Source organism: Rhyacophila brunnea, unplaced genomic scaffold, assembly GCF_057557595.1.
Source record: "Rhyacophila brunnea isolate RB1 unplaced genomic scaffold, BYU_Rbru_1.0 scaffold_18, whole genome shotgun sequence".
Classification (NCBI taxonomy): Eukaryota; Metazoa; Arthropoda; class Insecta; order Trichoptera; family Rhyacophilidae; genus Rhyacophila; species Rhyacophila brunnea.
Window position 1 is genome coordinate 17,637,505 of NW_028232837.1, and position 20,794 is coordinate 17,658,298.

At 32.4% G+C, this 20,794-nt stretch overlaps 1 long non-coding RNA gene across 2 annotated transcripts; it reads right to left on the reverse strand.

Moving 5' to 3' along the window:
- Positions 1-5,795: 5,795 nt before the first annotated feature.
- On the reverse strand, positions 5,796-14,297 carry LOC147073269 (uncharacterized). 2 transcript variants are annotated; one of them, XR_015070466.1, is made up of 4 exons: positions 14,104-14,297; positions 6,865-6,951; positions 6,424-6,574; positions 5,796-6,243 (listed from the first exon to the last, which is right to left on the reverse strand). It is a non-coding gene; the product is annotated as an uncharacterized LOC147073269 (long non-coding RNA). The 2 variants fall into 2 exon arrangements; XR_015070465.1 differs by having other exon boundaries at positions 5,797-6,243; positions 14,092-14,293.
- Positions 14,298-20,794: the final 6,497 nt, after the last annotated feature.

The window sequence follows — 20,794 nt, forward strand, 5'->3', positions numbered from 1 at the left end:
AATTAAAATTTTTCCCCGAAACAAGCATGACATTCATAAACTACAAAAGTTGTTTATTGTAATGAGCGCTGGTAGGTACCTAGTGACTTCACAAACCTTGGATTTTTTTACATACAATTTCAACCATATGCGTGTATACTTTTTCAATATTGTCAGCGAAAATACTAGGTAGGTACTTAGATACTTAACTAGTGTCATAAACGTAATCCGATTCCGGCGGCATCTTGTCCGGTCGGATTTTATTGCTTAGGGTCGAAATGTTTTTAAACGATCGATATATTAACAGTTTTAAGAAAATTTTTGATGATATTTTAGCTCGGTATATCCTATAAGTAGCTCGTTATAAAAGTGAATGAATGTATGGAGAAAATCATAAACTAAAATGTCAACGAATGTTTTCTCTTTACATCCGAGATCTCGCTATATCCGTGATCGTATTAACCGAGCTCGACTGTATCTATATTTCAATTAATCTACTGAACTTTGCCGTTCGTTTTTAGGAAGACTTCCCTGCTTACAATACCTGCATATAAAAACATAATTTAATAGCGCATCACCAGGGCATGTGAGACGATGTACTATTGTGTTTGTGGAGTAGGTACTTAATTAAAACAGGCCGCGTGATTTTTTATTTAAAAATTTTGGGGCAAGTATGGTTTGAAAAGATAACCAACAGATGCCTTCCCAATCGCGGAATGGCGGTTCACTCGAATACCAAAGAACCCTTTTTCGGCTGTTGACATGAACTAGAATGAAGATTTATTTTGAAAATGTAATCCATGCAATTATTGGTATTTGAAGACCAGTGGGAATATTCAACTATCCTCTAGCCCGTCAGTAATGTAATGATAAATAAGTTTGATGGGAATCTGGATTTGTAAAATCGATTATTATGATTTCCCGTTGAATGGAATCATAACTTTTCCTGTGGGTCTATTCTATACTTATCGGCTCTTAAAGTGATAAATACGACGGCTAACTAGGGTAGGTTTGTATCAAAATATTAGCAACTTATTGTAATTATTACATAAGTGCTATATTTTAACTGCACCTCTCTTGGCTGTGATAAAATTTAGAGCGAGATAGACAGTTTTGACTGAATAGACAGCTAACTTATTGTAACAATTATAATACTTCAATACAAATATGTAATAAATACTATCACTTTAGCGGTTGATAGTCGCCTTGTGTATAGAATAGACCCGCTGTAGTACTTTGTAGAAGTGTAAAGATCTGACATATTTTTGTTTTTTTTTCCAGCAAAATTTGTACTGTCAAAATTTGGGAAACATATGCTACAGCTGAATGGATTCACATATAGTCGTCACAGCATGTCACTGAGTGGTAAACAACGTTGGCAATGCGCAACCAATAAAAGCCGAGGCTGTAAAGCAAGCGTAACGGTTGTAGATGATACGATTATTAGTTGTCAACTGACTCATAATCATTAACCACCATGATATTATTATTCTTATATTCATATACAGTCGATTCTGCTTGATTATGACACATCGGGGTTAGGTATTTTGGCCCAATTAAGCGAATTCCACATAAAATTAAACAATGAATATTTTTCTTAAAAAAAAAATTGTAACCAGGAGAATAATGAATTCTAAAATAAATTAATTAGTAGGTACTGTAAATTAATGACTTTAGGTCAACTTGGGTCAACTTATTAAAACAGCAGACAATCGAGTGAGACTTCTTACAGAGGGTGGGGTTGATGTATTCAAAAACTCCATTTAGCTTGTGGAGACAACTTTATTCTATAAAACAAGTGAAGGGTACACGGCAAAAACAGGCTCATTGCATTTTTCATTTTTAAGATTTAAATACCAATTTGTTCAACAGAGGAAGTGCTCAAGAATGGTATCATTAAAACTACCAAAATCAATTTTATTGCATCTTAAATGAAGGGAGAAGAAAATGTAGTCAAGGCATAAATCAGCGCATAGTGTATAAAACTGCACAAAAACGAGCTGATTAAAAATTCATCACTATTTTCATCTTCATTATATTTGAAAATAAATGACAAATCAATATATAAATTCTTGTACTTAATATTAACGATTAACGAACGATTAACCAACAACCAATAACAATTTTATTCTTCTTATTGCTCTCCTGCACAATTATCATTTTGTTGATGAGCCTGTTTTTGCCAAATACCCTCCAAGTAAGTTACATTTGGGTATAATATTACATACGGTTACATATTATGATGTTGCTTTAGAATGGGCGACATAGTAATATGTAACATGAATTAGATTTTGTTTAAACACGAGTTCACACTGTGGGTTTATTATAAAAATGGCGTACTTGTGCCCAGTCCTGTCTTGACTACCATTTTTTTTAAAGTGCTCACTACAGATACCTACTAGCAATCTTGCGACAGGGTAGCTAACGCCTCTATCGATATATTTTGAAATGATATCCCGAAAGGGCAGGAATTTTGTATAAATAAAATAAGATTTGGTCTGTTTAGGTCAACCAATTATTTAGCTAGGCCCTAATATCACAATGGTAACAGTCCATACAATTTAATTCTGCAAAATGTATTCATATAGTCTTCATTTTCATTGTGACAGTAAATTATTCTTATATTATCTATTGTCGAAAATTCTTCATAATTAACAATAAGCATTTGTAATATGTCCTCATTTTTCTCATTGCATGATAATGAAGGTCAGTTTTATCAACATTGTAAATGTCATCTGCACAAGAATTTTTGTAATTCTCCACTGTTCAGCGCATTCACTGTCCTAACTAAGCAGAATGTTGTCCCAATTAAGTGATGTAAATTACTGTTAGTTCTTTGAGATTTGGTCCAAATAAGCAACTGTTCCAATTAACCGGTGGCTTAATTAAGTAGAATCGTCTGTACATACCAGATCCCATGGCGAAGCATCATTTACTTTTTGATAGCAGTGTAGACAATACAATTTTTATTGGTTTAAGTTTCTTTTATAGTGTTAATTTTGAATCTTTTTTTGCGATCAGGATATCGCCTTATTAAATCTTATCAAAAAGTAGAAGTTGCTTCTTATGGCATGGGACCAGATATGTTGTCCAGTTCGACTGTTTTTACTTTTTATACTGTAGCTATTTTAGTAATGAAGGCAGTCAAAATAAACATCCATTATTAGCTGATGCCTGCTAAAGGCATGTAAAACATAGGTGTTACGACAATTGCGTTCAAATGGAATGGTTTTAATTAAAAATTATTCACTGTTTTATACAATATTCCATTCAAAATATTATGTAAGCATTTTACACAATGCGTTAAATCTATTGAAATAATATTGAAAATGAGATATCTCTGAATTCATAAAATTTTAATACTCCTAATTTTCAAATAAAGTAAATACAAATACTTGTAATTTCATCTTTTTTTTTAATCCACCTCTTTGACGTAATGTTAATATTCAAATTTAGTAAAAAAATATATAAGTATTTTACTAATACTTATTACTATGACTGTGTTAATTAAAAAGAGAGGAGAAGAAAAATATACTCAAGTGATCATTGACTTATCTATACCAAGGACACTCCTTCACATATAAAAGATCAAAGACATGCATGTGTATTTGTAACAATAATCACTCTTATCATATTATATATAAAAACAACACCCGGAGACACATCGGCGGAATAGGACAACAATGCTGTAAAGAAATGAATGAAAAAATTGCAATAATGAACCTAATTTCAAAGTAGGTAGTTATTTTTCAATCACATTAATTTATATATTATATCTTTTTATGAAATAATCAAATTTGTATGAGCAGACCCAGATGTTTATGAGCAAGGTCATTTACGATGGCCCTTTTATTCTTCAGATGCTCTGTCTATTAGTAAGTAAAAAAAAAAAGATCTTAGCAACTATGCACTTAATGTACCTACCTATGTAAAACAATGTCAATATCAAATTGGTCAACCGCATGACAGACAGCATTATGTACTAAATTGTATTATTATTTTTAGCGCAATTCATAGTATCACAGCATGGAAAAAGAATGTTATTGCTGAATGACTACACGTACAGTCTGCACAAGACGGCATTGAATGGTAAACAGAGATGGCAGTGTTCTCGCGGCTCGCGGAAATCTTGTAAAGCGAGTGTCATGACCTTCGATGACGTCATTATAAGCACTTACTTGGAACATAATCATGAACCATAGAATTATTCGGCTGATCATAGGGAGGTCACACTTTTTTTTTGAAACCATCAGCCTTCGTCTCCAAATCTTTTACCTGCTGTGTATACTATGTCATATTTTTTGGTTTTGTTCGTATCCCTTTCTTCACAAGTCATAATATTGTGTTAAACTCTCCCTCTACTTAAGGCATTATGTCATATACAGTCGAACTTGATTATTTCGAGGCAGATGGGACTGACTGAATTTGCTTGTTATACGCGTTACTCGTTATATCAGAGAATAGGTATTTTTAAATGAGCGGTCACATAACAAAAAAAGTTGAAAATAAAAATCTGAAAACCATCGTAAAAATCCCCGAAACAAGCATGGCATTCATAAACTACAAAAGAAGTTTATTGTAATGAATGCTGGTAGGTACCTACGGACTTCACAAGCCTTAGATTTTTCAACCATATGCGTTGATACTTTTTCATTATTGTCGGCGAAAACACCAATAAGGTAGGTACTTTGACACTTAACTAGTGTCATAAACGTAATCCGACCCCGGCGGCATCCTGTCCAATCGGATTTTATTGGTTAGGGTCGAAATGTTTTTAAACGATCGACACATAAACAGTATTTTAGCTCGGTATATCCGATAAATTGCTCGTTATAACAGTGAATGATTGTATGGAGAAAATCATAAACCAAAATGTCAACGAATGTTTCCTCATTACATCCGAGGTCTCGCTATGTCTGAGATCGTAATAACTGAGTTTGACTGTATATAGATGACTCATAACTAAATGACCAAGTCGATTAAATTTAAGCATTTGTTTGTATCTTTAAAGTATATACTTATACATTCCATAGTAATTCGTGAGCATACTTAGAAGTAAATGCAAATACCATCACTAAGTCAAATAAATTATCTAGGTATAAGTAATTTAATAAAGGTTTATAATTAAATAGAGTCGTCTTTTATTTACATTTGCTACACATTTCAACTATTTTTTTTCATAAATTGATTTATTAAAGATTCAGATGTAGATATTTACTCTGTCATTAAAACGTCAATAAGTTACAACTGAATTGTTAAATGAATTAACTTTTGCAATTGATTATGGGACAATTATTATTCTAAATCAAAGTTCTTCGTGATAATAAAAAACTTCTTCAATTAGTTAATGGGACTGTATTGATCTATCACTAAATATTAATTACATATTGAAGGCCCAGACAAAGAATGAATGTATTTCTGATTACATTTTTAATGGTTGTTTTGTCAGGTTAGGCTGAGATACATTGAATTTCACTAAACACTAATTGACCGTTTTTCAGGTGATTAGAAGTTAGATTTATAGTAGATATGCAAACAATAATATTGTACCTGTCTGATGATTAACCTGAGAATCTTGACAATTTAAACAAATAGCTTTTAATGTCATTTATTTTTTTCCGATATAGGTAAATTGTTTTGAGTATTGATTATATACCCAAAAACAAAAGACCAACAATATTAAATATGTCATATTATATTATTAACAACACCTTTGACATCTACTTACGAATTTACTTCAATTAAACATAACTTAACACCCTATGTAGGCAACTCAGCCTCAGTTTTTAGTTTTTTTTTAAATAAAAATACCAATTTGAAGGAATCAGTCACTTTTTAATAGATTAAATATGTAGGTATATTCTAGATCACAATATAAATTGGAGGTTTAATAAATAATAAATATATATTATTCTAAAGACAACATTTTGATATTCTAAAATTACACATAATATTAATAAACCAGTTCATGAAGGGCATGAAGAAAAAATATATGAATAATATTATTGTAGACATAGTAGATATAATAATATTATGACTGATGGATTTATTCCTTTCTTGTATTGGTGTGTTTGTAATTTATAGCCTGGAATTCATATCTGTTTTACAATGACGTATATAGGATTATGATGTATGTAAATATTGCTCCTCCTACTACAGTAACAAAATCAAAATTCATTATAAAGAAATTGTTGGCCGAAATAGAAATTTGTCTTCGGCTTATTAGTTGAACCATTAATCGTATACGCCGTACTATGTCATAATCTACAGGAAAAAAAACAATAATTATTGTTATACATGGTCAGAATTAGGATAATAATTATTTTATTACATACTTGACCAATTAAAAGTTTGTTATACATAGAAAAAGGTATATCAGAAAAATATAGTAATATATTGATTAATTAAATCATAAAATAATCATTTTGTAGAACCGATCATTACCTCTCGTATGTGACACCAGTATAAGTTTGTTGATTAAAACACTAGTCCTGGCCGATTCACTTTGGAGCGCTTCATTGGCAAAGCTTGGCCCCAAAATGTAACATAGATAGTGTAAAGTCCACGACAATGGGGATACAAGACCCAGTCCATACTGTAAATAATATTATGTAATTAAATCGAGTGATCTGCACTGTGCATCCGGCTATATCTATTATCATTTATTCGACCTACAGCAGAACCTAAAGTATATGCATTAATTAGGGATGGATATTAATAATGCATTATTTTAATAAAATGGCAACATCCTGAATTTGAGAGGTTTATCTCGACTAATCAATTATTGGTTGTGGTGTCATACATAGGTACATCACCTAATTGATTATTGATGTTTATGTTTTTAAAGGTATCGAAAGATGTAATAATATGTAATTATGTACTTACATTTTTAAAAATATTAACCTTTGTGAATAGCAAATAATTAATAGATGTGACTAAATTAAGGCATGCAGATGCGGAAGTCAATATTAACTGAAACAAAATAACTAATATATTATTATGTAGTGTGTAAGGCCCTCTATAGTTAGAAAGGGCATGAGCAAACTTCTCAGCGATGACGTCAAAAAAGGTACTCCAACAATAAATTTGAGATTTCAACTGGAAACATTAACAGAGTTCCGCTTACTCTGTATTTTATCACCGATAAATCCATGAAGATATTTCAAAATTATAAACTGAAATATGATTTTATTTCATTCCTGTGTATTCACAAATAGATAGAAATGTTAATAAACAATATGAATGTTAAATGTAAATAGTAATATAAGTGCATTATAGTGTTTAAAAGCAAATATTCTATGAATACCCTTAGAACCAAGGCCTGTACAAAAACGAACCATAAGTGCGAGTGAGAGAGCATTCGGCACGCTTATATTCTTCGCAATATGCATTACACATTTTTTTGTACAGGTCACCGGTAAATATTGGTTTGGATGACTCATTCATTCGAGTCATTTAAAAACTGCAAGCATGTGTTGATGAAATTTATTGTTTTTGTGTTAAATATAAAGTTAGTGCTAATTACTTTTAGTTAATTTAGTAGAAAATATACTATGTTGTGTTTAAATTTGGTAGCCGTACTGAGAAGCAACATGATGGTATAACATTTCATAGTTAAATTAAAAATTATAAGTAATAAAATTGAGGTTCTGCTGTGCGTTATACGCTAGAAACGCGGTTTCATATAGCTGAGCAATACCCATTCTCTTTATATTATTTATCTGTTGAATTTTTTGATAAGTCTCTTTGTCATTTAACATGATATGTTTTTTTAATCTTCTTCCACGGCGCTACATCCCGGGGTGGGATTTGGCCTCCTCCACAACTGCTCTCCACTCACTCCGGTCTCTCGCCACACTTCTCCAGTTACCGGGTCTTCCTTTATGAAGCCAGTCCACTTCTACGGCGTCAGCCCATCTCCTTCTTGGACGGTCTCTGGGTCTCTTCCGTTGGGGTAGCCACTTTGTCATGATCCTTGGCGCTCTAACTTCAGGCATTCTCTCCACATGTCCCGCCCATCGTAGTTTGTTGTCATGTTTTTTTAATGCTTAGTATCATATTATGTAACTCAAAATTGTTAAAATATGAGATAGGCTTCTTTGGTCCTAAGGGCCGAATTAAAAATGCGAAGTGTTTGGATCAACACTAATAATGTATGTACAAAACAAAATATGAAATAATGAATTTGTAATTACCGTAAGGCCAAACATTGAGTTAATGATATCAACACATTCAATAATGTTACTGTAGCTCTCCACATATTTACACATCAGTATATAACCTTTTTCTCTCTCTAATAAAACAATTTCTGGTATCATTTTTACTGTACTTATCTTACGTAAAAATATATTTGTCGCATCAAAGTCTACATTAGACGATCTGTCTTGATTTATGTTTTCTATTCGATAATTTAAAATTTGCACTCTGTACATCACTTGGTATATGTCTCTCATGCATTGATACGTTACCAATGGCCCTACCAAAATAACAACGAATGACCATACGTAATTTATACTGTTAAAGTTTTCATACAAACTGGCAACGACTGTATATAACTGGAACGAAGCATCTATAAAAATAACAAAATAGATTTTCTTTTCAATACTTGTGAATGATTCTTTTTTTGTTATCTTCAGATCATTATCAATTTGTAAAATTATTCTGATAAATTTTAAGTATTTCTTTGATTTAGAAAATGTTGTCGCCCATGTTGTAATTGCCAAGAGATTTTGGGCTAAGTAAAATACAATATATCCATAACGGAGTATAATAGGTATTACTGCATAATAAGCAGCGTAATTAGGAAGCAATCTATATTCATGGTAAAATGTGTAAATAATGAAGAGTAGAGAGTATAACTTCATCCAATTATTCGTAATGGAATAAGTGTTATATTTGGTTTTTTTTACCCTTGAAACACCAAAAAAATTCATGGCTAATTTTATTAGCATTGGATCAGAATTTAATGTCAAATTTTCACCGCAAAATACACATTTTGACGACATTTCCAATAAAATATACACATGGACAAGTTAACAAGGGAAATGTCACATTACTGTAAGTAATATTTTAACTTTTGTGTTCAGTTTTATTAAGTAATTGAATAAAGGGGTGTGGCAGAATAAATTTGGCAATTAGTAAATGGTTAGTAAGACTTTCATTAAATTCAATATGAAAAAAAATTGATTAGTTAATGGACACACTGACTGTTTTCTTTTTAAGTAAATGAAGTACCCTTCAATCTATCTTCACTTCTATCTATTTTTATTTTGTCGCCTTTTTAACATGGCGTTCTATCAATAATCATTTAAATTAATGCAATCAATAAAATATGTAAATCTACAAAATTTTGTTATAATTGACGTGCTGAGGATTGAACAAGCACAAATTTTTCATAATATTTTAATATGTATGTTTCTGAGGTGATTCGAATTATGTAAGTGCACCGGTGATCAAGTTGAGTAAATCAACTTGGCTAGGCGTACACATTAAAAATACTCAATGTCCATGGGATATAAATACAACGTAAGGAATTATATTCTTACCACTTTTTATACAAAGTAATCATAGGTAAATATTTCTACAGTTGCATCATGGGTGGGTACCGGAAAAGTGTTTTGCAGTTGTAGTGGTATTGTTTGCTAGCATTGATTTAGTGATTGTATTAAACAATGCCAATACACCTTCGAAACGTTTATGGTGCCATTGTAAAATGTTTTACCTATAGATATAATATGTTTGAATCCTGTTTCATGTATAAATATGTATGTGGCTGTATGAAAACCATTCCTAAATCATTATTAGATTGTATCACCTGTACTCATTTAATCCTAAGCACCTGAATTTAGTCACCAAGCACAATATTTGAGACAATGATTAAACATTATGTGTATCCCACGATGGCCGAGCGGCTTACAATGTTGTGGGTCCCAGGTTCGAATTCTGGGTCTGGCAAATACATGGATTGTTTTTCAATTTGTGTTTGGAGTCAGGGTTCATAGCACTTGCTCAATCTATTAGGTTCATACCTAATAGGTTGAGCAAGTGGTGAACATCCATTTCTCGTAAAAACAAAAATCTGTTAATACAAACCTCCACTTCGTAGAGACCCATATGATCCTATTAGGATCGGACATGGTCAAATAAAATGCATATCAAGGGTGCTATACCATTAGTCGGTGGGGAAGACTCGATACTATGCGATTATTTAACGTTCACCTTGGTTTGTAAACATAATTTAAATGAGAATTTTCAAAATATCTACAAGGCAATTGCCATGAATCGCATGACGTAATTTATTATCCCATCTGTAAGTATTGAAATTTCAACATTAGAAACACGTACCTTGACTTTGTACCCAAATACATGAAATTGTTGGTCTGTTCTCATAACAAATATTCATATGAACATTGGTGATTAAGTATAGTGATTTACTTTGGGGAAATAAGAATTATCAGTTTCATTACAAAAAAAATTAAACAAACAAATTTAATATATTATTCTGAAATGTTAGATACCTACTATTCTGCCAAAAGTTGGTAAGTCTCGAAATCATGTTATGGAGTAATAATTTGTCGGCTTACTATGCAAACCTTCTATGTCTGTTATAGAAAAAAGTTCAGGAGAGAGTTAAAACGTATTATTTATTACATTTCTATTATAAATAAAAAAGTGTTTTCTACACTATTATTTACTCTTTTTTGATATATCATATATATATAACTTTATATAATTATAAGCATATTTATATATCCACATAATCCGTTGTTAGCTATAAATACCTAAATTATCGACTTACCAACTTTTGGCAGCAACCCCACAATATTATACTGCAGATATGCTTTAACAGTTTTTCGAGAGGTTAAGTACCATTTCATGACAATTTATAAAATCCAGTTGATGCGAATTCAAGTCCCGCTGGGCATCTTATTTTTTTCTATAAGACTTTCTAATAGATGTTTTCAAATTATATATGTTCAAAAATATTATAATCTTTTTGAATGTTCGAGAGGTTGTTACTAATGAAAGGTAAATGTTATTTTGAATTTAGATTTGCTTATCAAAATTTTCAGCAGTTATTTAAAAAGGTTTGTTGAATGAAATATCAAAATCATATGTATTTTAGAGGATCGAGACCTAAGAAAAGTTATGACGATATAATATTTTTTTTATTAATTTATCATCATCATTAGCCGGGGTCGATCCACTACTAGATGAAGGCCTCTCCTAGTTCCTTCCACTCTTCTCAATCCCTAATTCTTCGCTGCCACTGAACTTTATGAGTTCATAGTTTTAGGGCGTACCTGTGGACGTTAAATGCCCCTTGTGTATTGATTTATTGTATAAGTTTATGTTTTGCTTGTCAGGTAAGTAACTAACAGCCTCTGGATCAAATCGGCGGATAGCAAAAAGTTATGTAGGTATCGATAAAGAATGTGTACGTGAACAAGTGTTACGCAGGACATCCACATTCAGTGGTGGCCGGTTCCCTTGGTCCATCACCAACTCTTGCGCCTCTCGCCATGTCAGACCTGCAGCACGTAGGTCGCTTTTGTGGCACCGCTGCAGGGTGAGGGAAGACTGGCCATGGCGACGGAACCCTTGAGGCTGTGCCATAAGGGTACGACGTGTCACACTCTTTGGCGGCATCCGGAGCACGTGTCCTAGCCACGTAAGGTCGTCAAGCGTCTTGTCATGATTACCTCAATCACTGAAGGCTGCCGTGTTCTCTTAACGACTTCTCAGAAGGTAAATTAAATATGTCTTTGTTTATTTATACTATTTCTCAAAAAAGTTTTTGAATAGCTAGAATTATTTATCAATAAAGAAATATAAATGTCACAGTTTATGGCTTTACACTCTGAGCGAACAATGCGTTAGCCAAATAAATAACCCCTGATGTGTTTTTTTATTATTTTGAATGTATTTGAGTGGTTTAGAAATAAACGCAGCGTTTGTATTTTCATAAAATGTTGGCGATTCATTAAATATGTTAACTGTAAAATTATTAAAAATAACTCCCCAACATTGTTATAAAACAGAAACTGGCGTTTTTGTTTCTAGAGTCCTTCGTTTCGTACGCCGGTCTAAAAGTGTGTAAAAAATTCTACACATAACACCATTACAGGAACATTCGACTACCGTTTAAGTAGTATACAATGACCTCATTGTAATCCTGTGCAAACTGAAAATCTATTTGGATCACAATCGCTTTGCGCTCATGAACGGAATATTGTTCATAATACTGCTACATGTTCTACTTCGCGAAGTGAGTGATACACGTATGAATAACAATGAAAAGTTGAGCGATGTCTTCAAAAATGCAGGCAGTGCGTAGCACTTGCATGGTATTAGAGGAGCCGCCGCTGTCCACATTACAAACCATTAGTTATTGTGTAAGTATTGCCCTAACAACTTTCCCTTATTTTGAAACATAACATTCTGTTATAAAAGGTTTGATATTCCTCCCTAAACTGAATATTAAAGAACTATTAAATCTAATTATTAATTACTTATTTAATTTTATATTTAATTAATTATTAGTGGGGTAGTCTCATGTTCTGTGAGTTCAGTTCTCGCAAGTTGAGTTCAATTTGCATATTGTTATTTCATTTAATGTGTTTGGACCGAAAGAGTTGAGAGAATGGCACCTACCTATCTTCATAAGTCAACTAAGATATCTCCACACTGTGCTGGTCCATATTATAGGTACTCCGTCTTGACTCTTAGTGTGTGGCCTCAGTAGCCGCGTTTTGCAGAGCGCGGCGTGCAGCGTGGAGGACGAACACGTGTTACGCAATGCAGGTGGCCTTACTGGCTATGAAAATAGCGGGGATGTTTGTGTTTGTATTAGCGCGCAGACGAGCACGCGCGCTCATGACAAACCAGTTTGAAATTTAACAGCGTTTAGTTCGGCGCGCAAATTGCTTTCGTTATTCGGTGGAGGGAATTAGCAGTAAAAGTCGGAATTAAAGGAAAATAATGTTTTTATTTTTTAGTATAAAGTTCGTTGTATTATTAAGTATTTCATTACAAATTTATTCAGGCCGGAGTTATTCTGTTTTCCAAAAAATAGTTTGAAAATTGGTTTCTTACATCTCGCGCTGTGACGGAGGAACTGTTGTTTCATCTATTACCTAAGAATTTATTCGTAGTTGATTCCGTAGCAATATTATTTATAATGTAATGATTTTATTTATTTATTTATTTAGAAAAAGAGTATTACGGCATTACAGCGATTAGCCAATGCGCCATAATACACTTCCGTGCACGAGAGACAGTTATTAAAATTTTCACTTTGGCTAAACGCTCCAAGCGCTCACTGTGCACTAAGGACAGATCAGAGAATGCCGCACGCTGCGCTGCACGCAACGCCTACTGAGGCCGTACACTTAGGGGATATCTATTTCCTATCATATCCATGTATGGTCAAAATAATACAACTTACATATTTAATAGGTATTTATCTAACGATCTAACACTTCTAACACCCGTAATTATTATTTATTGATTGAATACTTAGTGGCTCACAGAAACTGGTAAATTAAAAAGATCCAAACAAATACCAATGTCTAATTTTATTTTGCTTCTAATAAAGAAATTAAATGATTGAGCAGCAATACCATGGGAATATTAAATAAGTATTATCGACTTATCAATTTTTTGTCAAATATCTTTAAGGCTAACATTATAAAAGTGGCTACCTGCATATTTTAATACTACATGATGTGAGAGGAACGATTACCAGGCGGTATTTTAGGGTCACAGGGGCCTAACTACAAAAATCCATGTTTTGAGTTAGCCCCAGTTTCGATAATGCCGTAATCATATTTATTGATGATACAAAGCTCTATGTCGTACATATATCCGTTTACGATATGGAGTTAAGTAAAGTTTGCTTTATTTAATGAATTTCATAGAAGCAAAATATTTGTTAGCATTTATCTCAAAACTGTGTTTTTGTGGATAGGCCCCTGTGATCCTAAAAACCTACCATGATGATGTATTTGCACAGTTTGGCATTCAAACGATATCATCTCTTTGGAAAATAAGAATATATCAGTTGGTTAATCCTACACCCTGACGCTCATATTAAAAATACAACTTGACTACTTTGGTGCCTACCTATAAGATAAGTAAGTATTTAGGCTAGATTGACTTCTGTCATAATTCGCTTATCCGTTAGATTATAGAGCATGTTGTGAATTTCACATCCATCTCGATGTGTAAACAATTAAAAGAAAAAAAACGTAAAATAAACCCCAGCCGCCGTGAGTGGATGCCGATTGCCGGTTTATATTTACAATTTATAGGTTATAAATGCTTGACACTCTTGACAGTTTGTATTGGGTTTGCCATACTAATAAAAAATATTCATGTGAAAAAAATAGAAGGTATTTTTTACTACTATCGGAATTTTTTCAGTATCATAGATAATAATATTTTAGAATTCAAATTAACGTTATACTGCCATCCGCAAACTATAATATTAGTATAGGTAGGAATATTTTTTTTAAATAATATGAGTAATCAATACCAACATGTGATTTTTTGTCAAAAGTCAGCATGCGAAGCGGGGCCAGTTCATTATAGACCGACATGCTACCGCTCGGCCATTGTGGACAAAATTCACTTGTTGTTTTTCAATTTATTAGAGTAGGTATGGTATATACATATAGTAGGTATACTAGGCTGGGCAATTGGCTAACATCCATAGCCATTTTTAAAACGAAGATCGGTTAATACAATCTCCACCGTATAGAAGCCAATGACATATTAAAAGCCCATATATTATAATATGCTTAAAATCGAACATTACAACGATTTAGGTTGACATTTAATTAATAATTACCTACTATTAGGGAGAAATATCACCGCTAGTGAGATTGAATGGTTTTGGCACAAATTAAAAGCATTTTTCATTGTAAGATAATAATAAAATTATCAGTTAAAAATTGGGTAGGTATCCAAACTATTTTAATAAATTTTACTCGGAACGGAAACAAATAATCAAAAATATAGGTACCTACTCAAAAGATACATTTTTTCAATACAATGAATCAGGTAGGTACAGAAACAATCATAACCTCGAAATAAATCTTAACAAGCACAACGTCATGTTAAATAATTATTATGATAGGTAGGTAGGTAGGTACGGATGTAAAATGTTTGGGAACAATAAATTTTGATACAACTTTTAAACAGTTTGTAAACGTTCATCGAACCGGCATAATGAATAAGGTTGTTTGATAGTCAAGTATATTATATTAAGGATTATAATGTATTTATATAAAAGACAATTTTATTAATTTCAGCTATGCTTAAGTATCCACAATTGCACCGCGCAATTAATCTCCGCTGGGGATGTCGATGGTCGATGGTCGTTCACGCATATTTTATGGTTTAGGTTTGACATCTTCGCTTGCGGTTAAATTAGTGAAGAATCTAAAATAATTAAAATGAATTTACGAAATTAATATTGTGCTTATGTATTAAATACCAATTTTGTAGTGACGATTAATATGTGTGCATTTTTTCGCTACTGGATTAAAACCACGACGGTCATAATTAACGTTTCATTTTCCGTAATTGAATATTTTAATTTTTAATTGTGCATCCTGTGATTTAATTTATTTTTACATATTTTAGTAAAAAAAAATTACCGTACTCACGTGTGAATAAACTCATCATTATTGTTCTAAATATAGTGGACAGATTAATAAGAGCGCGGTTTAATGAATATGTTTACTGATTAAGTATATTTTCGTTGACTAAATTTAGGTTTTCTTATGTCAGATTTTTATCGATTTTTTGCAGGCATTTTAACGCTATATATTTTTAAATGTGTTTAATTGCTATTTAATTGTTTGCAGGTGCATTTTTCAGGCTCACCAAACAAGGTACGACAGTGTTGATTCTTCATAACCATACATTTTATAAGAATTATGGAACCGGCAGTAAGACCAGTTGGGCTTGCAAGTATTCCCGTCAGAAGTGTCACTCTCGCGTGGTGACCATCGATAACAATGTTGTGAACACGTCTGGCTTCCACAACCATGAACCCCCCACTATTGACTTCTCCAACTATATAGAATAGTAAAAACTACGTGAGTTATTTCACACTAATCATTTTGCAGCTAAAGTATGTTTACTTGGTAAGTTTTAGGTATGTTTACATTTGTTTTGTGGGGACGTTTACCTCCTCATCTAATTTTATACTACTGCGAGAGTATACTATTTCAATGGCAATCGGAGATACTGAACCCCTATAGTAGAAAAGGCTAATAAATAAACACACCATTATTTAAAATAGTAATTGCCCATAATTTCATTTGCGTGAAATATGGAAGAAAGAAGTAAGCAGGGTTTTGCGTAAACATTTTGCATTTGCACCTACTTGAACCACCTAACAGTGCGTTTGACCAACCGCTTTCCAGTCGATCTTGCGCCGTGAAGCCAGTCAGTGTGGTATGCCTGCGCAGAGTTTAAAGCGATCAGACATACATTAACACGTAACCACATACGGCGTTAATTAACGCCTGTGCGCCCAGGCTTAAAGTAGAGCGCTGCAGAGTGCTACACTGGAATGTGTCCGCTTATTCCGTGTAGAATTGAAACTTTAATCAAAGCATTGAAAAGAGAGTTGAGCAAACTGTTGTCTTGTTTATATTGTGTTGAGGCCAAAGATGTTGAAGAAAACGTTCTTCTATAGTAGAGATGGGAGCCTAAATATATGAGAGTTAGCAAAAAAAGACCCATGTCTAGTAAATTGTTGCATAGAAAAATGATACTTATGACAGAAGGCTCCATCTGACAAGGCCTATTCAACATCTTGGTTGAGACCAGTGTGTGGCATTTTTCAAGTAACATACACATTAACTAATCACATTTCCTCATCTGCCTTTTTTACCCGACACTGCCTGCAGCAATTCATTGAGCAGTCAGTACCATCAAAAAGTGACAGCCAGACTCGTTTAGATTCGATCAATGGCAATTTTTTTTAAATTTCGGATTATTGCATTGGCTTTGATATGTAAATTACATTTGGTGCTTGTTATATGGTGAAATTTTATATAATTATTTAGTCAACTACTGTATAACGTCATTTGCATACACAGCTGTTAACCACAGCCATCTGTGGTTGTCACGCTGTGGCCTGTATTTCTATAACCGTTTATATGGGATATTCGCATACACAGCATCGCTGTGTCAAACGTATTCTATTTGGAGCATCGTATGGTAAATGTAATCTCTGGCAGGCACCTGTATTTATTCTCATCTACCAGTCACAGCCACAATTGGTTGTATTAATTCTTTCTAACACTACAATAGGCCATGACACCCAATGGCAGTAGTGCAGCGAAATAGAAGTATATTTATTAATAGAAGAGAAACAATCACAAACATCCAGGCTTTGAAAACATCACAAATATATTGTGACCTCACCGAGAATCGAATTTGAAAGACCAGTGCCTTACTCACTGGACTACGAGGGTTGTGCCTGCATTATGCCTAAGCCCAAACGGGTATTAAATGTCAGAGATATCAATTAATGTTTTTAATCTATCTATATTTTGTCGCAATGTTGGCAAATAGAACTATACTATACAGATTTCAAAAATGGTTTTTTTTTGGACTTTTTTTTTTTTGTGGTAGTGAAGAGAAATAAGTGATAATTTTATAGGAACATGTTTTAAATATAATTACTAAAGGGTCTAATAAACAGAAAATATATGTGTTCAGTTTCATTTGAAATTTTAAAATACCCATATCTTTGAAACTTGCAGACGTGGAATAAGTATATTACTCTATTCACTACCAAGGCAACGTTTTATGCTAATTGTGTATAATGTTTGTAATTCAATTCACTATTGGATTTGTCAATAAACTGCTAGATTTAATGTGGAAATCTGTGTTTGTACTTACCATGTAACATGGAATGTTACTTAATTTGTGATAATTGAACAATTTCTCATTTTATATTTTGTGTGGTTTGTCCTAGTTAGCTATTTAATAAGTATATTATGTCTTTTTTCTAAATAAACCAATTTTTATACCCGTGCATTGAGTTTTATTTGTGGTTATAAAACATAATTTATTGTCATTTCAAATTTTACTGTACTTGTATATTTGAATAAATATATTAACAACTCATTTGTTTTTTTTTTTTAAACATAAATTGATTAATGGAACAGTATATTAGTGTTTCTAATAACACAGCTTTTGGAGAATACCAGTTACTGCATCAGAATTCTTCAGAATCGTCAGTTTGCTGCTTGAAACCGGAAGACGACTGTTATATTCTGGACATCAAGTAACATTTTTAAAGTCTGGCCTAAATTATTATAAAACTTATTTAGTATCATGTTGATTGGTTTCAATATAAGACAATAGTTATTTTTAAATGGAATCATTTTACTGGCATATTGCCACAAAATAAAATACTAATTCCATAGATTGTAAAAAAATTCACTGACATATTGCATTGTTTTATTTTCTGAAGTATGATCATGATGCATGCCTGATTTTTAACATAAAAACTTGTTAAATATGATATTATATTTTTAACAAAACATAATATCATATTTATTAAAAATTTATAAAAAATTGTTATCACTGGATTTATTTATTTAAATTTCAATAAACTGTTCAAACAATATATTATGTGCCTTTATTAAAATATATAGGTACCCAAATATTCAGTGTTCATCTGTCATATAAATGGTAAATAATGTGCAAGGTAAAAAGTGTTATGTAGTATTTTTATAGCTTATTTAATTAAGTTTTAGTTAGTTTTGATTTACCTCAAATCCTTGTAACATTAATTACATCGTAACGTTTGTGTTATTCCAGATTGGTTCTACATTAAATCGTCGAAGGGAACCGTGCAGCTGGTGGCCACTAATAATATTTTTTACGAAGACATCAACAGTCACGAGAAACGCATCACCTGGCGCTGTTCCAAATTCTACACCAGAACCCCCGACCGCGATAGATGTCAAGTGTCCATCTGCCTGCGATCCGGACTCATCTCGTACGTCAAAGGAACACACAATCATCCCCACACGTACATCGATTCGAAACACGCCTGCAGAAGATGTGAAGTCGATACCACCGGAAAGTATAAAATAACTGGAGAGTGGGTCTCCAACAGTAAAAACATGCAAGCTGCCATGCCCATACGAATGAAACCCAAAGATATTACGAAATTGAAACCGAAAAAGCTCGTCGATAACAGAGTCTCGCTTCTTCTTACGAATGTTGACGGAATCCCTCCGATCAATACCAACGCCAACACCAATACTAACTCGGATACGCCCGTCGTGAAGGACGGAGCTACGGAAATTATTCCTGAGAACAATTGGCCGGTTCCGGGACCCATTTCCACTGTGGAAGTCATCCGCCCGGCGCCGGAAGAGGGAGAAGTTCCGTGGCATATTCCTACGTTCGAAGGATTTTTATAAAGTATACAGATGCTATACACGATTTTTTAAACTATTTTTTTTTTTTTAAATGTTCTTATAATGTTTTATCATTGATATTTACGAAATGTGCACCCTTATTGGTGCACTGTGTTTTCGCAGCATGCATTTTATACCTATTATTTGTACTTATACGTATTTTTTTTTTAAAATATTGAATCTCCTCCCAATATCTGTGGACATAGTATTAATTATTCGATATAATTATTATTAGATAAAATGTTTATCACACTTAAGCATAATAAAATGAAGAATAGTTTTATTTTCATAATCATTAGTTTAATCGCTTCTTATTAGAAACCTTTGTGAAATGATTCTGAAAATATCAAACAATGGCTATTGATCTCTATTAGTTACTCTTATTAGATGATAATGTAGATTCTCGAGAATTTACCTTCCTATGCATCTTTTCATTTTACGACTCCTATATTATCATTATTTAAACTATTTTAATCATCGAGGAATCCTTATTTTTTGTATATTTATAAATTATGATTATAAATAATTTAAACGGGGCGGGATCTGATCTTTTCGACAGTATTTTAAATGTATTTTTTAACATTATTATTTTAAAATGATCAAATAATTCAATAGAACAAATTAATATTAATCATACAACACCTGTATACAATATATAAATCAAAAATCAGTTTATATACACATAATGGATAAGTAAATAATAATTAATTACATATAGAGTATATTTATTCGAAACATATTCTGGTTCATTTTGCATATATAAGGAAATAATAATGTAATAATATAATAAAATAAAAATATGCCATCGAGCCTTGAGAAATGCAATTCTGTAATATTTCTAAGACTGATATTTTTGTAAATCTATATGATCAAATTTGATTCATACCTCATAATGAATGATCAGTGGCAGTTTTAAGAAAATCTTTGAAAAGGTTCTATACAATGTAACTCTCCAGAATGCTATGTAACAAAGATTAGACTTGTCGGTTCCTCTGCATTGCTTGTACTACATCTGATGTGTGTCGTTTCGGAGGAGTGATAATCTCATTAGTTTAATTTCACGAAGCATCCCCAAATATGTGAAACGTAATCGTTTTTGATATGCTAGGTATTATTATTTTATGTGTGTCGTAGGGTTTATGTATCGATCATGAATAATCTGAAAATACTATAATAAGACTATAAAAGTGCTCCAAAAGTTAGATTTTAGTATACAAATATGCTTTCCTTAGACTAGAAGGTGTGGAATATGTTATATTTATGTAACTGACTTAATGAACGCTATCTATAGACTGTATTAGTCTTATGCTATTAAATGCCTAATTAGTTGTCATGTGAAGTTTACAGAATAATGA